We start from the raw sequence: 20,553 nt of genomic DNA on the forward strand, positions 1-20,553 counted from the left end.
TCTGTCTATATCTGATTACCTCCTAGACTGTCCAAGTCCAAAACAAAAATGCAAAAAGGTCTGTGTTTATTTTCTGTTTTTTTCTAGCCTAAACACGATGGAATAGAGTCTGATGTGATCTGGGTACGCAATGCTCCCGCAGCAAAGAACTGCATGGACACAAAAGTGACTTCTGTTCAGTTTTGCTTCTATTCCACAGGGGATCCCCTGTTGATCAGACTGGACACGTGTGTTAAAAGGGCCTACTGATGTAATTATTAATATATAACTTCATTAATTTGTGTCTTTTATATCTGCCTAGAGATCAGGTTTAAATGTAAAGGCCCATTCAGACCATTTGCTGCTTCAACAAACAGTACGTGTAATAGCGCAATGTGTTAGTGTGTTACATCACCCTACTTTAAGGCAGCTCATTTTTTTACCTGAACATACAAAAAATTGGACATTTACCTATTTTTTGGTGTTGTTGCTGTTTTCGTGTTTTTTTTTTTTACTGCACACACTGGAATGCTGTGCAATGTGGTATGCTGCAGTGCCTACTATTGTAAATGTGTTGGTGTGATATTACAAATGAACAGCACTGAAACACATTGAGCCATTGTATTGCAGTAATACGCTGTTAAATCTGCATTACTGCAAGGCATAAGTGAGAATAGACCTTTAGCCTAAATGTTTTCACCATATTAGTTTCAACCTACAATAGTCCAAGTGAAATCTAAAAGCCTAAAAAGTCCAGGGTTTTGCAGGAGGCAGGGAACCTTCCTCTATGGACTGTGTCTAACAAAGCTCTACTTTAAAGTGGTTAAGCGCATTACAGACATTTAAAATTTCCTCCAACGAAATACAATATATGAATCACCACAACCATCTGCTTCTGTTATCTCTGATATTTATGCACATATGATTCCAAAATGCACACATTAGTAAGCAGTTCTTGCGCTCTCTACTAAATAATTCAGTATTCTATCACCCAAAAGAAAGTATCTTTATATTGAAAAAAAAGAGCTTTATTACTCCCCACAAAATTAAATGTCACTGTACAGCTCCAAAAGCACAATTACCATTAAATATGAGCAAATCAATTAAATTTCAGCTGCTTTGCACAACGTAAACCCCAAATTCTTTATGCCAGCAAATATCTAACTCACAAATTGGTAAATCAGGAAAATTAGGTAATATGGTGTTCTAATGTTTTTTGAAAATGGAGAGGAAAAATGGAAAACGCAGTTCTGCTTACTTGCATGTGTGAATGCCAGAGGCATATGTCAGTTTTGGGACTTGTTCACACCATAACACTCTTAAAATGTGTGCTAATATGCACTAATGCATTAAACATGTGCTAATATGCACTTTTTAACTTGCCTTGTGCCTCAATATATTTATAGATACTTTACCATGCACCACAGTACATTGGAATATGCTCCTCATAAATACTACATGTTCTCTAAATTTCAGCGTGCACCAATGTCCCTTTTATTTCAAAGCACACCAATACCTTGAGTTGAATAATGCAGCTTAACACAGCCCAGCCCAAATAGCAGACTAATACTTTACCAGTCAAATGTTTTAGAACACCCCCATTTTTCCAGTTTTTATTGAAATGTATACACTTAAATGTCTCAATGTACTCTGAAAATAAAGCATAGAACAAATAAACAATTGGACATAAAAAAAAAACATGGAATAATTTTCTTGAACAAAATGTAATCTAAATTTTTGATTGATCAAAGTAGCTATCTTTTGAAGATATTATTATTATTATTATTATTATACAGTATTTATAAAGCGCCAATAGTTTGCTCAGCGCTGTACATTACAGAGGGGGACAGAACATGTGACAGAACAATACCAATACAATGCAAAACATGAGGGGATTGAGGGCCCTGCTCTTTCGAGCTTACAATCTAGGAGATATAACAGTCAAACACAGTTGTAGTTTTCTTTCTACAAGGGAAATCAAGTATTGTGCAGAAAAGTTCTTCCCAACACTGTTGCAGAAGTTCCCACTGATGTGTTGTACTCGTAGGTTGCTTTGCTTTCACCCATCTGTCCAGCTCAGCCCAAGCCAGCTCCATGGGGTTTAAGTTGGTGTCACACACTGATGAACCATTCTTTCACCTACTCAACGGCTTTCAAAAACCCTGCTTGATGAACTGAAGATATCAAATTTTTTTTCATCTTTCCATAAGACATTCTCCAGTATTTAATATTCCACTGGCAGTGCTTCATGGCCCAGGCAAGCCTCCTTTTTCTTATTTTGCCATCTTGGCAATGGCTTTCTTACAGCCACATGACCTGTCAAATCTGTCTTCTCTTCACAGTGCTTACTTCAATCAGTGTTAAGCTGTGCTTCAAGCTATTGTCCTGTGAGCTGCCTGCCGTGCAAACTATTGGCTCTCAGAAACTTGTCTTCTGATTCTGTTTGGGCCTGTCAGACCTCCTCCTGATATTTCCTCCACTTTCCAAGTGCTTTTTGATAGTGTAGGAAACTGTGCTCACTGACGCCTTGGCTTTCTCTAATGGAAAGACTTTTAAGGGTTATCATGGTCTGTCTGTCTTCCTTTGCTAACTGCCTTTTTTTCTGGCCGTTTTGAGTGCAATATCTTACTTACTGTAGTACAATATTTTCCAAATACTGCTTAAGAGAGTGTAGTAACACAGTCTGTTTCAACACCGCTTTTATACAGAGAGCTTGTAATTAATCAACAATTATTAGGACACCTGTAGGAATTGTTAGCATAAACATTCAAGGCCTCCTTTACTTACATTGCTGCAAAAAAACTGTGAATTGTTAACCCATTACTTCTTTCCTGAAAAAGACCTTTTTGTGTAACTGAAATGTACAAAATGTTTCAGTTTTTGTTAACCCAACCTTTTTTTCACCTCTGACAGTTTACCCCTTGCCTTTGGATTGTTTAGGTTATTGACTGGATCTGAACTGTGTAAATTTCAATAAAAGTGGAGGAGGAGCAAGGACCCTTCGTCCCAGGATTCATCTCTGGATTTCCTCAGTGTTTTTTGCAGGTAACGTGGGGACAGTCAGGTAGGTAACATTATCTGTAAAAAAAAACACTACAAGTACAGAAAATTATCTTTTGATTCTGCCAGAAATGTACTCAGAGCCATTTCCAGTATTGAGTTGTGCTGTTCTACTTGTCATATACTGGTGGTAGCCGTTGTTCCTATTCATGCTGCCTGGTGAACAAATCTCACATGATGATTGATTGCTTACACTTGTGAGTAGTATTCATCTTTTATTTAATAGCTTTTGAGTACTTCACAAGGTCAATGCGCTCTGTGTTTCTTATTTTACAGAAATGCACTCAGCTTCTAACTCCAATAGCAGTCTGAAAAATTTGCCTCTGCCACACTGAAATTCCAAGCAGTGTTATCAACCATGCCCAGTTCTCCTCTGGTGAACTATAAAGCACCATTCATGTTATAGAGAGGAAAAGAAGGGGAGGTGCTCTGTAGTAAAGCAATTGGGCCAGACTGATAGCAATGCTTGAGTTTTCATTTTAGCAGAGACACTGTGAATTCAGAATATAGAGTAAATTAGGGGCTGAATGCATTTCTCCCAGAACCATGACAAACGGGGGGGGGGGGCTTTTCCGAGGCCCCACCTTCTTTGTCAAGTTGACCTGCCATAGGAAGGGGAAGAGCATTTAAAGCTGTCAGCCCGGCCAGCAGGGACCAATTAGAGGGACCTAGGTGGAGCCTGCGAGAGAAATACCAAGCACCATGAACAGCAGAGGACCTGACTGACATACTATGTGGAAAGGGACAGTTTGGATCCAGCCGTGCAGTTAAGATCATTGATCCTTTGAGAGTGTAAATGCAACAGTGCTGACAATATGCATATGTCTACTATAGAATAAACCACATTGTATTTTTACAGACTCAAATAAATGAATATCTAATTACCTAGTGCAAAAGTAATGGAAACAAATTTAAAAGAAGCAGCCTAATATATTAAATGTGATAAAATTCCAACACTTTATATATAAAAAAGGAGAATACATACCTAGGAATGTATGCACAACAGGGGCCAGGGCATACAACCCTCAAAGGTGAGAGAGGAAATGACAGAATACAAAATAGTAATAAGAAGAAATACAATACAAGGAGAAATATATATACTGTATATATACACACACATACTATATTGTCAAAAGTATTGGGACGCCTGCCTTTACATACAGATGAACTTTAATGGCATCCCAGTCTTAGTCTGTAGGGTTCAATATTGACTTCTACCATTCACTGTGCTGTTGTGTACTCCTTTCCGATAGTATTATTGTTGAACTTTGAAGTGTTGCTGATGCCCTTCTCGTGAAATTCAAGTCTGTGCACTCAGCTGGGTGTGTCAGAGAGGCTGAGGGGTTTAAGAAGGTTGAGGTCAGCACCTGAGGGTCTAACTAAACCAGCAGCTCCTTTGGAGGTGGAGCTACACTCAGAATGGGGAGAAAAAAAAAAAAACAATCAGTTGTAGTTCTGCGGACATAAATGACTTGTTGATGAGACAGATCAGAAGAGAATGGGCAGACTGGTTGGGGCTGATAGAATGGCTGAGGTATCTCATATAACACTTTAATACTGTAGTGAAAAGAAAAGCATCCCTGAACATACAACACATCAAAGTTTTGAGAAAGATGGGCTAACATACCGTGTTGAGTTCCATTCCTGTCAGCCAGAAATGAAAAGCTAGGCCTGCTGTGGGCAGTAGAAGGTCAGTCACCCAATCTGAATGCAATAGGAAAACCTTTGGAATGCGTTAACTGACAAATCTACATAAATTGTGCGATGCTATAATTTCAACATGGGCTGATATCTCAAAGTAATGTTTCTAATATGTGGAGGCCATGCCACAACGAACTGAGGCAATTTGAGAAGGAGAATTTTCATCAGCATTAGTATAGTGTTCCTAATAAATTGTACAGTAAGTGTTTATTTCTATCATGCTAGAGGAAGAGATGCAGCATCTTTTATTTAGCTAACCTGATTTGGTCCCTGCTCCATCTGGCTTAGAGGTCAGCTATCACTTTAAGTGAGTTAGCATCATTAAGTTGCCATATGCAGTGTACTTGACATTATCATGCATCACCAGCAAACTCTACTGTATATTAAGGTATGCATGGCGGAGGAGAAAAAACCTTGCCTGAACTCTCTCAAATGCCTATAAAGGAAATGTCTGGTTATGTTAGAAATAAAACAACTTTCCAGGAAGGTCAACAGAGGAATACTTGGGCGTCTTTTATTTAATTTCCTATAAAATGAAGTCTTTCTGTTTTGTTATCCCATTAAATATGAGAAATGAGTGATGCTGTGGGACCGATATTCAGGTGAAGAAGCATATGTGCTTTAATAATAAATAAGATGAAAGAGTTTCATATTCTTCACGTTTATGGCCTGTTTACACTAATATCTTTCTCAGTAAGATGTTACATTTAAGTGTACTGGCTCGGCAACAGAAGCAGAGCTATCCATGATATCTTTATTCACCGAGAAGAGGCACTCATAAGGTTTATTATTGCACTGTAGCTCATGATGCTCCCTGGAGGTCTCCTGTGCCTCCTTCTTTATCTTGTTTTCTTTTTTTGGAAATGATAAAAGGCTTAAAAATATCATAAAGGGAAAAATAAAGCTTTGTAAAATAAGTATTAACAATAGAAAAAAGTTGGTCAGTTAAAGAGACTCTGCCATTAAATAACAAACTGCCCCAGGTAATAAAGTGGAGGCACCTAAAGGTGTTTATACAGAGAAGCAACAGCCTCCCAAACCTCCCTGTCCTGACCTAGTCGTTCTAACAGAAATATCTTCATCACTTCCCGGAAAGTGCTGAAGCTTGCCTGCCCTGTCATGTTTCCTGAAGATCCCTATTGGCCATTGAGACTTTTGAACATAGCTATGGGCCAATAGGAATAGCCTGGACTTAGCGGCAAGGTACTTTTATCTATCAGGTATTAGAGGTGCAGGAGAGCCCTGTTCGTGTAAGCAGCAAGCTAATGGTGTTTGGTGGGGGGGGGGGTTTCTGCAGCCCCCCTCTTGAAGCACTTGAGTTTGGTAATAAACTGACTGTAAGGGACCGCCTGGCTGTACCACTAGCTCTCCACTGAATAGGCGTCCCCAGCGCACGGAGTCTAAGTCCCAGGGTGCTTGTTCACCAGGGCCCCTGATGGTGGGGATGGACTTGGAGCCCCCTGAGACCAGGTCGTGGCTACTGGGTGCGTCCGTCAGTGGTAGTGGTATGCGCCAAGGGCTCCCACGGGGAAGAGTCTGATATGAGGAGGTCAGCAGACCCCACTGCACGGGATGGATGGATGGATGAGCAAGGTCAGACGGGCCGGGTCGGTAACAGAGAGGACGGCAAGGTACAAGGCAGCGGGCATAGAATGGTCGGGTCACACGCCAGGTCAGCAACAGCAGGTCAAATCCAATAGGGGGCATTCAGGAGAGAGGTCAGGCAAAGCAAAGGTCAGGGCAGGAGAAATACAGCAAGGTCAAGGCAGCAACTTACAATACACAGGTTCGCAGATACAGGATACAGGTAAGACCAGAAGGCACTGAATGACAGCTCAGGGTCGTTTAAATATCCCGCCCTGCGCTGCCATTGGTGCCCAGCGGGTGGCCGCGGCTTCTACGGCGCATGCGTGAACTCGAACGCCGCGGCCGGCCCGGACCTAGTGCTCGAGTCCCTGCACAGGGCGGCACACTGCGCCTGCGCCGGGACCATCGCAACGGGGATCGAGGGGATCCCTGACATTGCCCCCCCCCTACGGGCAACCTCCGGATGCCCACCCGATCTCTCCACCACGGATGATCGCGAAAGAACCTTCGGACAAGTCTAGGTGCATGGACATTCTGGGCTGGTTTCCAAGAATTGTCCTCAGGGCCATAGCCCTTCCATTTGATTAGGAATTGGGCCTGGCCCCCCCTCCTTCGGCACTTTAGGATTGATTCCACCTCAAATTCTTCTTCTCCCTCGACCGTTATGGCTTCCGGGGGTCTCGATTCTCGGTCAGGGAAGGCATCTGGGATTACTGGCTTCAGCGATGACACATGGAAGACTGGGTGGATTTTGAGTGTGTCAGGAAGGACGAGTTCGTAGGCCGCTTTGTTGACCATCCGTTTAATGCAGAAGGGGCCTATAAACTTGGGTCCCAATTTCTTCGACGGACAAAGCATCTTTAAATTGGATGTCGCTAGCCAAACCTTCTCCCCAGGCCGCAACACCAGATCTCCCCTCCGTTTCCTGTTGAATGCCTTCCTGTAGTCTTCCTGGGCCCGACTGATAGCCTCTTGAAGCTTCTTATTGTTCGTGGAGAAAAACGTTACTACATCTTGCGTTGCTGGTACTGGGCATTCCGGGACCAAATCCGGGAGGAAGACGGGGTGAAAACCATAGTTGGCAAAGAACGGGGACTGCCCCGTCGCTGAGTGACGGGCGTTGTTGTACGCGAATTCCGCTAGGGGGAGAAGTGGCATCCAGTCATCTTGAGTAAACGAAGTGTAGCATCTCAAGTATTGCTCCAGGGTCTGATTGGTCCTTTCGGTTTGACCGTTAGTTTGAGGGTGGAATGCAGAGGAAAGGGACAATTTGATGTCCAGGGCTTTGCACAGTGCCCTCCAAAATCTTGACGTGAACTGGACCCCTCGGTCCGAGACAATGTCTTCGGGGACCCCATGCAGCCTTACTACCTCACGAATGAAAACTCGCGCAGTCTCGGCTGCCGAGGGGGTTTTCTTCAACGGGATGAAGTGGGCCATCTTGGACAAGCGGTCCACGACCACCAGGATTGCCGTGTGGTCTAGTGATGGCGGAAGCTCGACTATAAAGTCTAACGAGATCTTTTGCCAAGGCCGTTCAGGAATTGGTAAGGGTCGCAGCAGACCCCAAACTTTATTTCTGGATGGCTTGTTCTTTTGGCAGGTGATACAGGACCTTACATAGCCCTTACAATCTTTAGCCATGTCCGGCCACCAGAAGGAGCGTCGGAGAAGTTCCAGGGTCTTTTCTGGGCCAAAGTGCCCCGCCATCGGGTGGTCATGGCAATGGCCCAAGACAATCCGATCTTCCCTCCATAGGAGTCCCCCCTTGTTCTGGAGGAGCCCTCCGGCTGGGGTAGAGACGGTTGTGGATGCCTCCATTATCTTGGAACGAAGGTCCGACTGAAGGGCCAAGAAGTTACCCGAGGACAGGATGGTGTCGGGTACTGGGATCTCCTTGGCGTCCTCGTACATACGTGATAACGCATCTGGCTTAGTGTTCTTTGATCCAGGCCGGTACGTAATGTGGAAGTTGAATCTAGAAAAGAATAGTGCCCATCTTGCCTGTTGCGGGCGTAGACGCTTGGCGGTTCTCAGATATTCTAGGTTTTTGTGATCAGTAAATATTAAGATGGGGTGCACAGCACCTTCCAGCAGGTACCTCCATTCCTCTAATGCCGTTTTGATCGCCAGTAGCTCTCGATCACCGATATCATAATTCTTCTCTGCTGGGGTAAGCTTCCGTGAGAAGAATGCTACAGGATGGAGCAATTCCTTGGTGCCTTTCCGCTGGGAGAGGATGGAACCTACCGCATTCTCCGATGCATCCACTTCCAGGATGTAGGGCAGGGCGGCGTCTGGATGACCCAAAATGGGTGCGAGGTGAACAACTTCTTCAAGGCTTCAAAAGCTTCCTGAGCTTCTGGTGTCCATCTGAACCGGGTTCCCAGCTTGGTTAGCTGAGTAATGGGGGAGACCAGACCCGAGAAGTTCTTGATGAACTTTCGGTAAAAATTTGCAAAACCAATAAATCGTTGGACGCCTTTCCTGTCCGTGGGTTCAGGCCAATCCAGTATTGCAGCGACTTTCTGGGGATCCATCGCGACCCCCGCGGTGGAGATAATCAGGCCCAAGAAAGTATTGCTGGATTGTTCGAAACAACATTTCTCTGCCTTGGCGTACAACCCATGCTGCCGCAATCGCCCCAATACCCTCGCTACATGTATTCTGTGTTCCCCCAAGGAAGGGGAGAAAATCAAAATGTCGTCTAAATAGACGATAACAAAGACATCCAGGAAGTCCCTAAAAATATCATTCACAAAGTGTTGAAACGTGGCCGGAGCATTACACAACCCGAATGGCATGACCAAATATTCAAAATGGCCAAAGCGGGTGCGGAAGGCCGTCTTCCACTCGTCCCCCTCCCTTATGCGAACCAAGTTGTATGCTCCCCTCAAATCCAGCTTTGTAAAAACCACTGCTGTTTTTAAACTTTGGAATAACTCTGGTACTAACGGCAGTGGGTAACGGTTCTTTATCGTGACCCTGTTCAACTCCCTGTAATCGATACACGGCCTCAAGGTTTTGTCCTTTTCTTCAACAAAGAAAATTCCTGCCCCCGCCGGTGAAGTGGAGGGGCGGATGAACCCCTTCTGGAGGCTGTCCTCGATATATTCCTTCAGGGCCCCCAATTCGAGCTCTGAAAGGGGGAAGATTCGCCCAAAAGGAATTTCTGAACCGGGTAACAGGTCAACGGGACAGTCATAAGGGCGGTGGGGGGGTAGAGTATCAGCTCCCCGCTTGCTGAACACATCTAGAAACTCATGGTAGGCTGCCGGGATTACCTGTTTTAATTCGGCTTCCCCCTCAGAGCACAGGAGGATTTGGGGGACCCCCGGGCCCGAAGTGCGGCAGTATACCCGACAGTATGGAGAAGGGAACGAAATTACTCCGGTCTCCCAATTTGGGGGTTATGGGCCCGTAACCATGGGAGCCCCAAAATGACTGGGAAGAGGGGGTGAAGCTATAGCATCCAGGCGGAGCAGTTCCTGGTGCTGGCCGGCAATGACAGTGGCGATGGAGGGGATTTCCTGGTTCACTACGCCTGATTTTATCCGGGAACCGTCGGCCAAATAAATATTGAACCCCTTTTGTTTCAATTGGAGAGGAATACCCTGCTGGTGAGCAAAATTAATGTCCAAGAAGCAGCTGCATGCCCCCGAATCAACTATGGCTGACACTTCCACGGTCCTTTCCGGAAGCTGAAAGGAAAGGGGCACCACTAAGTATTGGGATGGACTAACATTGCCAATGGACAAGGAAGAAGAGGTGCACTTACTCAGCTTCTGCGGGCAGGATCGTACCATATGACCAGCTTCACCACAGTAGAGGCACAGGTGCTGGGATCGTCTGCGCTGGTGTTCCTCTGGAGATAGTTTAGGCCGTGCCAGGCCGAGTTGCATAGGTTCAGGGATATCTCCAGGTGGCCGGTTCTGGATGTTTGGCCTAGGTGCTTGACTGGGACCCTGAAATGACCCCCAGGGATTTCCATGACCCTGGCCGGACCTCTCAAACCTGCGTTCCCGCAGCCTACGGTCAATCTTAATAGTCAGTGCAATTAAGTCCTCTAAAGTCTCAGGCACCTCCACCCGGGCGAGCTCATCTTTCAGGCCTTCTGATAGGCCTATACGGAACTGATGCAGGAGAGCAAACTCGTTCATGCGTGTGTCCCCCATCCAGCGCCTAAATTCAGACGCGTACTCCTCCGCCGCTCGGCGGCCTTGCCGGAGCGTGTACAAAGTAGCTTCAGCAGAAGCTGCCCGCTGTGGGTCATCGTATAGGATGGCCATTGCGTCAAAAAAATTGTCAACCGAACTAAGGTGAGGGTCATTTTTTCCCCGCAGTCGGTGGGCCCAGTCTTGGGGTTCACCCTGCAGGAGGGAGATGACGAACCCCACCTTCACGGATTCAGTCACAAAGGTTCGTGGTTGCAACTCAAAATGGAGAAGACAGGACTCACGGAATGACCTGAAGCGTGTGCGGTCCCCGTGAAAACGTTCCGGTAAAGGTACTCGGGGTTCGGCCGCCGGGAGTGGGGCAGATGCCCCAGACACCGGTGCAGGGGCTGCTACGGCCGGGGGTGCGGGGACCGCGGCCTGTGGGGCAGGAACGGATATAGTGCAGGTCTGGAAGTGATTCTCAATCTGCTGACATCTGTCCTGCAGGGCCGATACGGCCTGTGTCAAGTTAGACAGGTGCCTGCAGATCTCCTCAAGCGGCGAGGGCCCTCCTCTAGACTCAGTCATGGCCTTCTGGTACTGTAAGGGACCGCCTGGTGGTACCACTAGCTCTCCACTGAATAGGCGTCCCCAGCGCACGGAGTCTAAGTCCCAGGGTGCTTGTTCACCAGGGCCCCTGATGGTGGGGATGGACTTGGAGCCCCCTGAGACCAGGTCGTGGCTACTGGGTGCGTCCGTCAGTGGTAGTGGTATGCGCCAAGGGCTCCCACGGGGAAGAGTCTGATATGAGGAGGTCAGCAGACCCCACTGCAAGGGATGGATGGATGGATGAGCAAGGTCAGACGGGCCGGGTCGGTAACAGAGAGGACGGCAAGGTACAAGGCAGCGGGCATAGAATGGTCGGGTCACACGCCAGGTCAGCAACAGCAGGTCAAATCCAATAGGGGGCATTCAGGAGAGAGGTCAGGCAAAGCAAACCGCTATAACTGTCAAAGCACTGTCAAAGAAATAGCGGAGCTCTCTGCAGGGACACTTTTTGCCGGACTGGAATTCTTCTTCATCCTCTTCTTCTTCATCCTCTTCTTCTTCATCCTCTTCTTCTTCTTCTTCTTCATCCTCTTCTTCTTCTTCTTCTTCTTCATCCTCTTCTTCTTCTTCATCCTCTTCTTCTTCTTCTTCATCCTCTTCTTCTTCTTCTTCCTCATCCTCTTCTTCTTCTTCTTCATCTTCTTCATCCTTTCTTCGTCCTCTTCTTCTTCATCCTCTTCTTCATCTTCTTCTTCATCCTCTTCTTCATCCTCTTCTTCATCCTCTTCTTCTTCCTCTTCTTCATCATCCTCTTCATCCTCTTTTTCCTCTTCATCCTCTTCTTCTTCCTCTTCTTCTTCCTCTTCTTCATCATCCTCTTCATCCTCTTGTTCATCCTCTTCTTCATCATCCTCTTCATCCTCTTTTTCCTCTTCTTCCTCTTCTTCATCCTCTTCTTCCTCTTCTTCATCCTCTTCTTTCTCTTCTTCATCCTCTTCTTCCTCTTCTTCATCATCCTCTTCTTCATCCTCTTCTTCATCATCTTCCTCTTCTTCATCCTCTTCTTCATCCTCTTCTTCCTCTTCTTCATCATCTTCATCCTCTTCTTCTTCTTCTTCTTCTTCTTCCTCTTCTTCTTCCTCTTCCTCTTCTTCATCATCATCTTCATCCTCTTCTTCTTCCTCTTCTTCGTCATCCTCTTCATCCTCTTTTTCCTCTTCATCCTCTTCTTCATCATCCTCTTCATCCTCTTCTTCATCCTCTTATTCATCCTCTTCTTCATCCTCTTCTTCTTCTTCATCCTCTTCTTCATCATCCTCTTCTTCATCCTCTTCTTCCTCTTCTTCATTCTCTTCTTCCTCCTCTTCTTCCTCTTCTTCATCATCATCTTCTTCCTCTTCTTCTTCTTCCTCCTCTTCTTCATCCTCTTCTTCCTCTTCTTCATCCTCTTCTTCCTCTTCTTCATCCTCTTCTTCATCCTCTTCATCCTCTTCTTCGTCCTCTTCTTCATCCTCTTCTTCCTCTTCTTCATCATCATCTTCATCCTCTTCTTCATCCTCTTCTTCATCCTCTTCATCATCCTCTTCATCCTCTTCTTCATCCTCTTCTTCATCCTCTTCTTCATCATCCTCTTCATCCTCTTTTTCCTCTTCATCCTCTTCTTCATCATCCTCTTCATCCTCTTCTTCATCCTCTTCTTCTTCCTCTTCTTCATCATCCTCTTCTTCATCATCATCTTCTTCCTCTTCCTCTTCTTCATCATCCTCTTCATCCTCTTTTTCCTCTTCATCCTCTTCTTCATCATCCTCTTCATCCTCTTTTTCCTCTTCATCCTCTTCTTCATCATCCTCTTCATCCTTTTTCTTCATCCTCTTCTTCATCCTCTTCTTCATCCTCTTCTTCATCCTCTTCTTCTTCTTCATCCTCTTCTTCATCCTCTTCTTCTTCCTCTTCTTCTTCCTCTTCTTCATCATCCTCTTCTTCATCCTCTTCTTCTTCTTCCTCTTCTTCTTCCTCTTCCTCTTCTTCATCATCCTCTTCATCCTCTTTTTCCTCTTCATCCTCTTCTTCATCATCCTCTTCATCCTCTTCTTCATCCTCTTATTCATCCTCTTCTTCATCCTCTTCTTCTTCTTCATCCTCTTCTTCATCATCCTCTTCTTCATCCTCTTCTTTATCATCATCTTCTTCCTCTTCTTCTTCTTCCTCTTCTTCTTCCTCTTCCTCTTCTTCATCATCCTCTTCATCCTCTTTTTCCTCTTCATCCTCTTCTTCCTCTTTTTCATCATCCTCTTCATCTTCTTTATCCTCTTCTTCATCCTCTTCTTCATCATCCTCTTCTTCTTCATCCTCTTCTTCTTCCTCTTCTTCTTCTTCATCCTCTTCTTCTTCCTCTTCTTCTTCATCCTCTTCTTCTTCTTTTTGTCTTCCTCTTGCAGGTCACTGCTCATGCGCAGATTTTTTATCGGTAAAAAGATCGGCCGATTTGCCCATAATTGCAGCGAAAATCAGCCGATCGGCAAAATCTGCCGATCTTTTTCCAACTTTACCAATAAAAAAAATCTGCCAAAATACCGAAAAACGGCCGAACAATTAACCCACTAACGATCCGAAAATCGGCCGATTTTATTTTTGCCCGAAAAATCGGCCGATTTTCGACCCATCTATGGCCTGCATAAGGCAGGAAGTGTATTATTGGCTGGGTCACCAGGTAAAAATAAATAAAAAAGGAGCCAAAAAAAGAAAAAAATGCAGCTATCGTATTTATGGATTGTAAAGCTAAAACACATTAAATTGTTGGTTTTGGGTGTAATACAGCTTTAAATTGATATAATCTCCCAGTCTGCAGATTTCACTGTAACAAAGAACTATAATTAGATTCAAAATTAAAAGCTGTAGGGGAATCACATGTAACCAGGGGCAAACTGAGAAATGGATTAAAATATTTTGTTTTTAAATTATCATTACCTACTGCAAGAAAGTATAAGTTTTGTTGAATAAAGTCATAACTGAATAAACAGGACTGAACCTGAAGCAATTTTAATAAACTGCAGATTTAAGAAAAACAAAGCCATGTGTTTTTAGAATAAAACTGAGAAACTGTCACTGAAAATGACAAGTGACAAGCAATAAGGATTCCATTGCAGAACTGAAAAAACATTGAATCTCTGGATTTGGGGGGAAAAAATGTAAAGCCGTAAATGAAACGTATCTCTACGGCTGCCTTTTAACTATTATCAGCTGTAAAATGTATCTCCCTGAAGCTTGTTTCTGGTCTCAGCATTTTCTGCTCCCTGAGTATCACTCTACAGCATGTTGTCTGTCGGCTAATCCCTATATGTGGCCAGCTAATTCAATATGCATGTTTCAGAGAGGTGCTTAGGGGGTACAAGTGTGTTGGCACTGGGAGGAAGCTGCTGGGATCCAAATTTTACATGGTCTTAGGATGGCACCATCACTTGCCTCCCAAATGCCTGGGATCAGATCTTTATGGAGAGCTTTAGCTATTTCTGCACTTAGTTAAAAGTAACATATAGTGTTCTGTACTTTGTGGGACAAGGCTGTGGCATTCTTAATTGACACCCAAAGCAATAGACGTATTGAGGCCCCCCCACCACATCCCTATGGTAAGGTAAAATTGCATAACATACCTTTTCTTGGGTGTGCAATAGTTTATCTTCCTTCCCCACATCAAGATTTTGCTCTGGAAATGGTGTGGATACTTGATGTGGGGGATGAAGGTAAACTGTTGCCCCCACCCAGTACTGTAATGGTATGTTATTCTATACTTTCCATATCATATAAGAGGGTCTGAAAAACATATGAAATCTGCATGCTATTTTTCCAAGGTGGACACTTGATGTTGGTAGGAAGGTGAACTGTTGCACACCCAATTCAGGGTATGTTATGTATAGCGCTACCCTCTTAAGGGCGTCTCTGTTTCTAGATTCCTCTAAGGTTCGCACAGCCGGGCAACACGCATTTTCCACATTTGCATCCACAGTCAGTGAACAGTCCATGAGCTTAGTTTTTGTTATTTTTATTAGGGGATATAACTTGGATAGGGTAATAGGGATTATGGGATACCCAACTTGACTGAATCAATGCACAGTAACAACTCCCTTCCTATTTACAGAAACAGATCCTGGACTGTTCTTCTCCTTGAAAGTGGTCAGACATTACGGGTCTGTAGCAACAGCCCCATACGGGTTAGGGACTCTCAGCCCCTCTGAAAGTTAACTTAGGTTGTTGCAATCTTCATGCAGAGATATCTCATCTCTCCTGCAGAACTGCTCTCAGCTCCACAGCCTGCAGACAATAACAGTCTTCCTGGCTGCTCTGAAGATCTCCCAGGACAAGGATAAGGATTAAGCACAGTGCTGTCCTTTGAAAGCTTGCTACATGTGGCAGTCTGTCCCCTTGTAAATCCCTGGGTGTGCCAATGTACTCACTCTGTCCTCCTTGCTCCCACTTCTCCCAGGCCCTGATCCTGTTCATACCATGATGCTGAATGGATCCTCCTGAGCCCAGCCTGGAGGCCATGCCCCCTAGACCTAGTGGACCCCTCCCAGGCCACCAACAGCCTCCTCAACACTCCATCTTCCACCCGACTCCCCTGCCAGCCTGACTCTCCCATATTAATGGGTTGGCCTCACCACTTTATCAGGGCCTACAAACCTGAGATTGGTTAGACTCTCATAAACATTCAGATTAGGCCTCCACCCTTTCTGCCCACTGGCTTTTGAAAGCTCCCATGGTCTTCCAGAACCAGGTGGAGGCAATAGAGTCCCAACCGGTTAAGCCATCCAGCCTGACCTGCAGTAACCTGACCTAATCATAGACTCACACAGTTATAAGTCATACACAATAAACTTACCTACACTACCTTAGTAGCAGTCTAGAGGATGATACACTTGCAATACTTAACATACTATATGTATTGGTGATTGTGCATGGTATTTTTTATGTGACATCATCACATGGCACATTGCTCCACCACGAGTAGATAATATGTAAAATACAATAGATTAATATCTACATTTGTTATACCATGCATTGACATAGAATGGTATACCTGTAGCAGGAGCCAAACGAGTGTACCTGTAAAAGGAGTCAACACATGTGGATAGTGAAATGTTGTTTATATTGCAGAAAATGAGTGTTCACAGAAATATGTCAGATTACAGCAATGGCACTACATAGGTTGCAGGTCATACACTTCTTCGGGTAAAACGGTGATATCTTCAGCAAGGCACTTGCATTTATTATTTTTTTTAATAAAAGGTAAATTTAATGACTTCTGTGCTAAGGTGGTAACCAAGACATATACAACTTTCTTTTGGTGTTATTTATTCACCACTGGGTTTTTTGTTTTTTTGCTATATAAATGAAAAAAATACCAAAAAATTTGAAAAAAAAATCTTTTTCTTAGTTTTTGTTATTAAATGTTGCAAATAAATAATCTTTCTTTATTAATTTAAGCCAAAATGTATTCCATTACCTTTTTGGGTAAAAATAACCCAGTGTATATTATTTAGTCTGTGTGAAATATATAGTGTCTACAAACTATGGGATATATACTTGAAAATTGATCAGTTGAGACCCTAAAATGGTCATGGTAAGCTGGTATGGTATATGGCGGTGATCAGGACACTGTTATGGGGTATGGTAATGATCAGGAAGTTGGTATGAAATGGGTATGTTGGTATGAGATTGGTATGGCAGTGATCAGGGTGCTGGTATGGCATATGGGGTGACCAGGGCACTGGTATAGGGTATGGCGGTGGTCAGGACACTAGTATGGCGTATGGCGTGTAAAGGTGATCAGAATGCTGGTATGGGGTATGGCGGTGATCAGGATGCTGGTATGGAGTATAGTGGTGATCAGGGTGCTGGTATGGCAGTGATCATAATGCTGGTATGGCAGTGATCAAGGTGCTGGTATGGGGTATGGCCATGATCAGGACACTAGTATGGTGTGTAAAGGTGATCAGAATGCTGGTATGGGGTATGGCGGTGATCAGGATGCTGGTATGGAGTATAGTGGTGATCAGGGTGCTGGTATGGCAGTGATCAGAATGCTGGTATGGCAGTGATCAAGGTGCTGGTATGGCCGTGATCAGTATGCTGTTATGGTGTTGAGTGGTGATCAGGAAGTTGGTATGATGTGACAGTAATCAGGATGCTGGTATGGTGTATGGCTGTAATCAGGGAGCTGGTATGGCATATGGTGGTGATAAGGCTGCTGGTATGGCTTATTGCTGTGATCTGGGCACTGGTAGAGAGAATGGCAATGATCAGGATGCCAGTATTACATATGGCGGTGATCAGGATGCTGGCATGGTGTATGGCTGTAATCAGGGAGCTGGTATGGCATATGGTGGTGATAAGGCTGCTGGTATGGCATATGACGGTGATCAGGGCACTGGTATGGCTCATGGCTGTGATCTGGGCACTGGTATGGAGAATGGCGATGATCTGGATGCCAGTATTGCATATGGTGGTGATCAGGGTGCTGGTATGGCTTATGGCTGTGATCAGAACGCTGGTATGGAGAATGGCAGTGATCATGACGCTGGTATGGGGTATGGTGATGATCAGGATGTTGGTATGGTACATGACAGTGTTATTGTGTGCTTTGGTGACACTAGGACAGGTGACAGGGGCTGGCTGAACTGTTTGTTTACATTACACTACAGACAGTGATCAGGGACACTGGGACTGGCTAGCACTGCAGTCTGTTAGTGTACATGCAGTGTCACAGGCTGCAGCAACAGTTCTCTCTGCTCCCACAGCCGATCTGTGTGAGAGCAGAAAGGACCAATCTTTACTTTTGGTTTTGCATGTTTACAATGTGATTGCTGTGATTGGACACAGCAATCACATGGTAAAACACCATGTGATCGCCCAGACACAGCGGTAATTTCATCCACTGTCTCCGAGGTACACACCAATCATTGGGCTCCCGGGTGCATGCTCTGTGAGTCGATCATGAGCCTCTGATGCGGGAGGATGTTCAGAAACATCCACCTGCATCTGCATGCATCCCATCTGGCCGTTTGTGTACATGGGCAGGTAGGGAAGCAGTTAAAGAAATGGCACAATTCCACCTTCAGGTCAGTGGATGTACTGCAGCCCAACACCTGCCTACATATCCACCAGGTATAAAGAAAATATATACCCAGAAAGATTAAAGGAAATACTTTCTTTTATATTCTGGAAATCTTACTTGTAACACGGAGTTCTGATAACTGTAGTACAACAGCCAAACCCACTCGCTTTCATTGATAATCTGAGCACAAAATAGGCATGCTGAACGATGTTACAGGCAGCATAATGTTCTCCATGGCTTCTCCAGACCCTTTCAAGTCTGTCACATGTGCTCAGGGTGAACCTGCTCTCATCTGTGAAAAGCACAGGGCACCAGTGGCGGACCTGCCAATTCTGGTGTTCAATGGCAAATGCCAATGGAGCTCTATGGTGCCAGGCAGTGAGCACAGGGTCCACTATAGGATGTCGGGCCCTCAGGCCACCCTCATGAAGTCTGCTTCTGATTGTTTGGTCAGAGACATTCACACCAGTGGCCTGCTGGAGGTCATTTTGTAGGGCTCTGGCAGTGCTCATCCTGTTCCTCCTTGCACAAAGGAGCAGATAGTGGTCCTGCTGATGGGTTAAGGACCTTCTATGGCCCTGTACAGCTCTCCTAGAGTAACTCCCTGTCTCCTGGAATCTCCTCCATGCTCTTGGGACTGTGGTGGGAAACACAGCAAACCTTCTGGCAATGGCACGTATGGATGTGCCATCCTGGAGGTGTTGAACTGCCTGTGCAACCTCTGTAGGGTCCAGGTATCACCTCATGGTACCATTAGTGACACTGACCCTAGCCAAATGCAAAACTAGTGAAAAACAGTCAGAAAATATGAGCAGAGGACAAAAATGTCAGTGACCTCCACCTGTACAACCATTCCTGTTTTGGGGGTCACCTCATTGTTGCCCATCTAATGCACCTGTTGTTAATTTAATTAACACCAAAGCAGCTGAAACTGATTAAAAAACCCCTCTGCTACTTACCTGACCAGATCAATATCCCAGGAGTTTAATTGACTTGATCATATACTCTGATTAAAAAGTGTTCCTTTAATTTTTTTGAGCAGTGTATATGTTTTTTAAATGATGTAAATAACCAATTCCTTAATGTTTAACTGGTTGCCGTCCAGCCACAGTGTTTTTACTGCGGCAGGGCGGCACCGCTGCGCAGAATCATGTTTTTAAACATCATTCTGCAAAACAGGTAGGGGGCGCGTGTGAGGCACGCGACCGCCCTATCTGTGGCGCTGCTTGCGGCCACCGGTGTCAGTCATCGAGTCCCAGCCGGTCATTACCCGCCGGGTCCCGGCGATTACCGGCAATCACTGACAGAAAGCACGGCTGCAGTGTTTACACTGCTCCCTGTCAGTTCCGAACACGCTGATCCTGAGAAAGGAGTTTATCTCTCGGGATCAGCGTGTTCCCGTGAAGTACACACCCCCGCACCCTAGTAAAACACTCCCCTCACAAAGTTAACCCTTTCATTGCCTATAAAAAGTTAACCCCTTCCTCCCCAGTGCCATTAGTACAGTGTCCGTGTTTTTTTTTTTGCACTGATTACTGTATTGGTGTCACTGGGGATGTCAGTGACCCCAAGTCAGTTCCCCCCCAGTGTCAGAATGTCCACCGCAGTCCCGCCATAAGTCGCTGATCACCGCCATTATTAGTATAAAAAAAAATTAAATATCCAGTATCTATACCGCCATTTGTAAACGCTATAACTTTCACGTAAACCAATTCATTTACACGTATTGGGATTTTTTTAGCAAAGACATGTCGCAGAATACATTTTGGCCTAAATTTAAGATGAAATTTGATTTTGAATTTTTTTACTGGACATGTTTTATAGCAAAAAGTCCAAAATATTGTTTTTTTCTCAAAATTGTCAGCCTTTTTTTTATAGCGCAAAAAATAAAAAACGCACAGGCGATCAAATACCACCGAAAGAATGCCCAAATTGCGGGGAAAAAAGGACGTAAATTTAATTTGGGTGCAGTGTTGCATGACCGCGCAATTGTCAGTTAAAGTAACGCAGCGACGTAACAAAAACCGCTTCTGTAACCGCATCCTGACCGCCCTATAGCAGAAATACTGCTACAGGGCGGCATGGGTGCACAAAATCACATATATATACGTGATTCACGCTCCTGCGGTTTTCACGCCCCTCCCAGATAGCGTCAGATTGCCTTCAGTACACCAGTCATCACATTTAACCCCTTGATTGCCAGGAACACGCTCATGCACAATAAACCTCCTTTGCTAGTATAGTGTCTGAACGGATCAATATCTTTGATCAGATCAGCACTATACCAGCGTTCACATATAGTGTCCCCAAAAATGCAGCATTAGCGAGATCAGCCCCGGCACTTGCCAGCACCTGCGTTTAGCCCCTACGCTTACCCCCCCTTCTCCTCCAGCAAGTGCAGTGTCAGTA

The 20,553-nt window shown here is 44.9% G+C and overlaps 1 long non-coding RNA gene across 1 annotated transcript in view; it reads left to right on the top strand.

The window, feature by feature from the left end:
• Window positions 1–2,925: 2,925 nt before the first annotated feature.
• Window positions 2,926–20,553, top strand: part of LOC149465973 (uncharacterized) — a 65,167-nt gene continuing 47,539 nt past the window's right edge. Inside the window, exon 1 of the long non-coding RNA XR_016312198.1 lies at window positions 2,926–3,043. This is a non-coding gene — a long non-coding RNA (uncharacterized LOC149465973). The remainder of the gene's footprint in view (window positions 3,044–20,553) is intronic.

The sequence above is a fragment of the Staurois parvus genome, unplaced genomic scaffold, assembly GCF_062004578.1.
Source record: "Staurois parvus isolate SC_StPar_1 unplaced genomic scaffold, SC_StPar_1.0 ptg000136l, whole genome shotgun sequence".
In the NCBI taxonomy this organism is placed as follows: Eukaryota; Metazoa; Chordata; class Amphibia; order Anura; family Ranidae; genus Staurois; species Staurois parvus.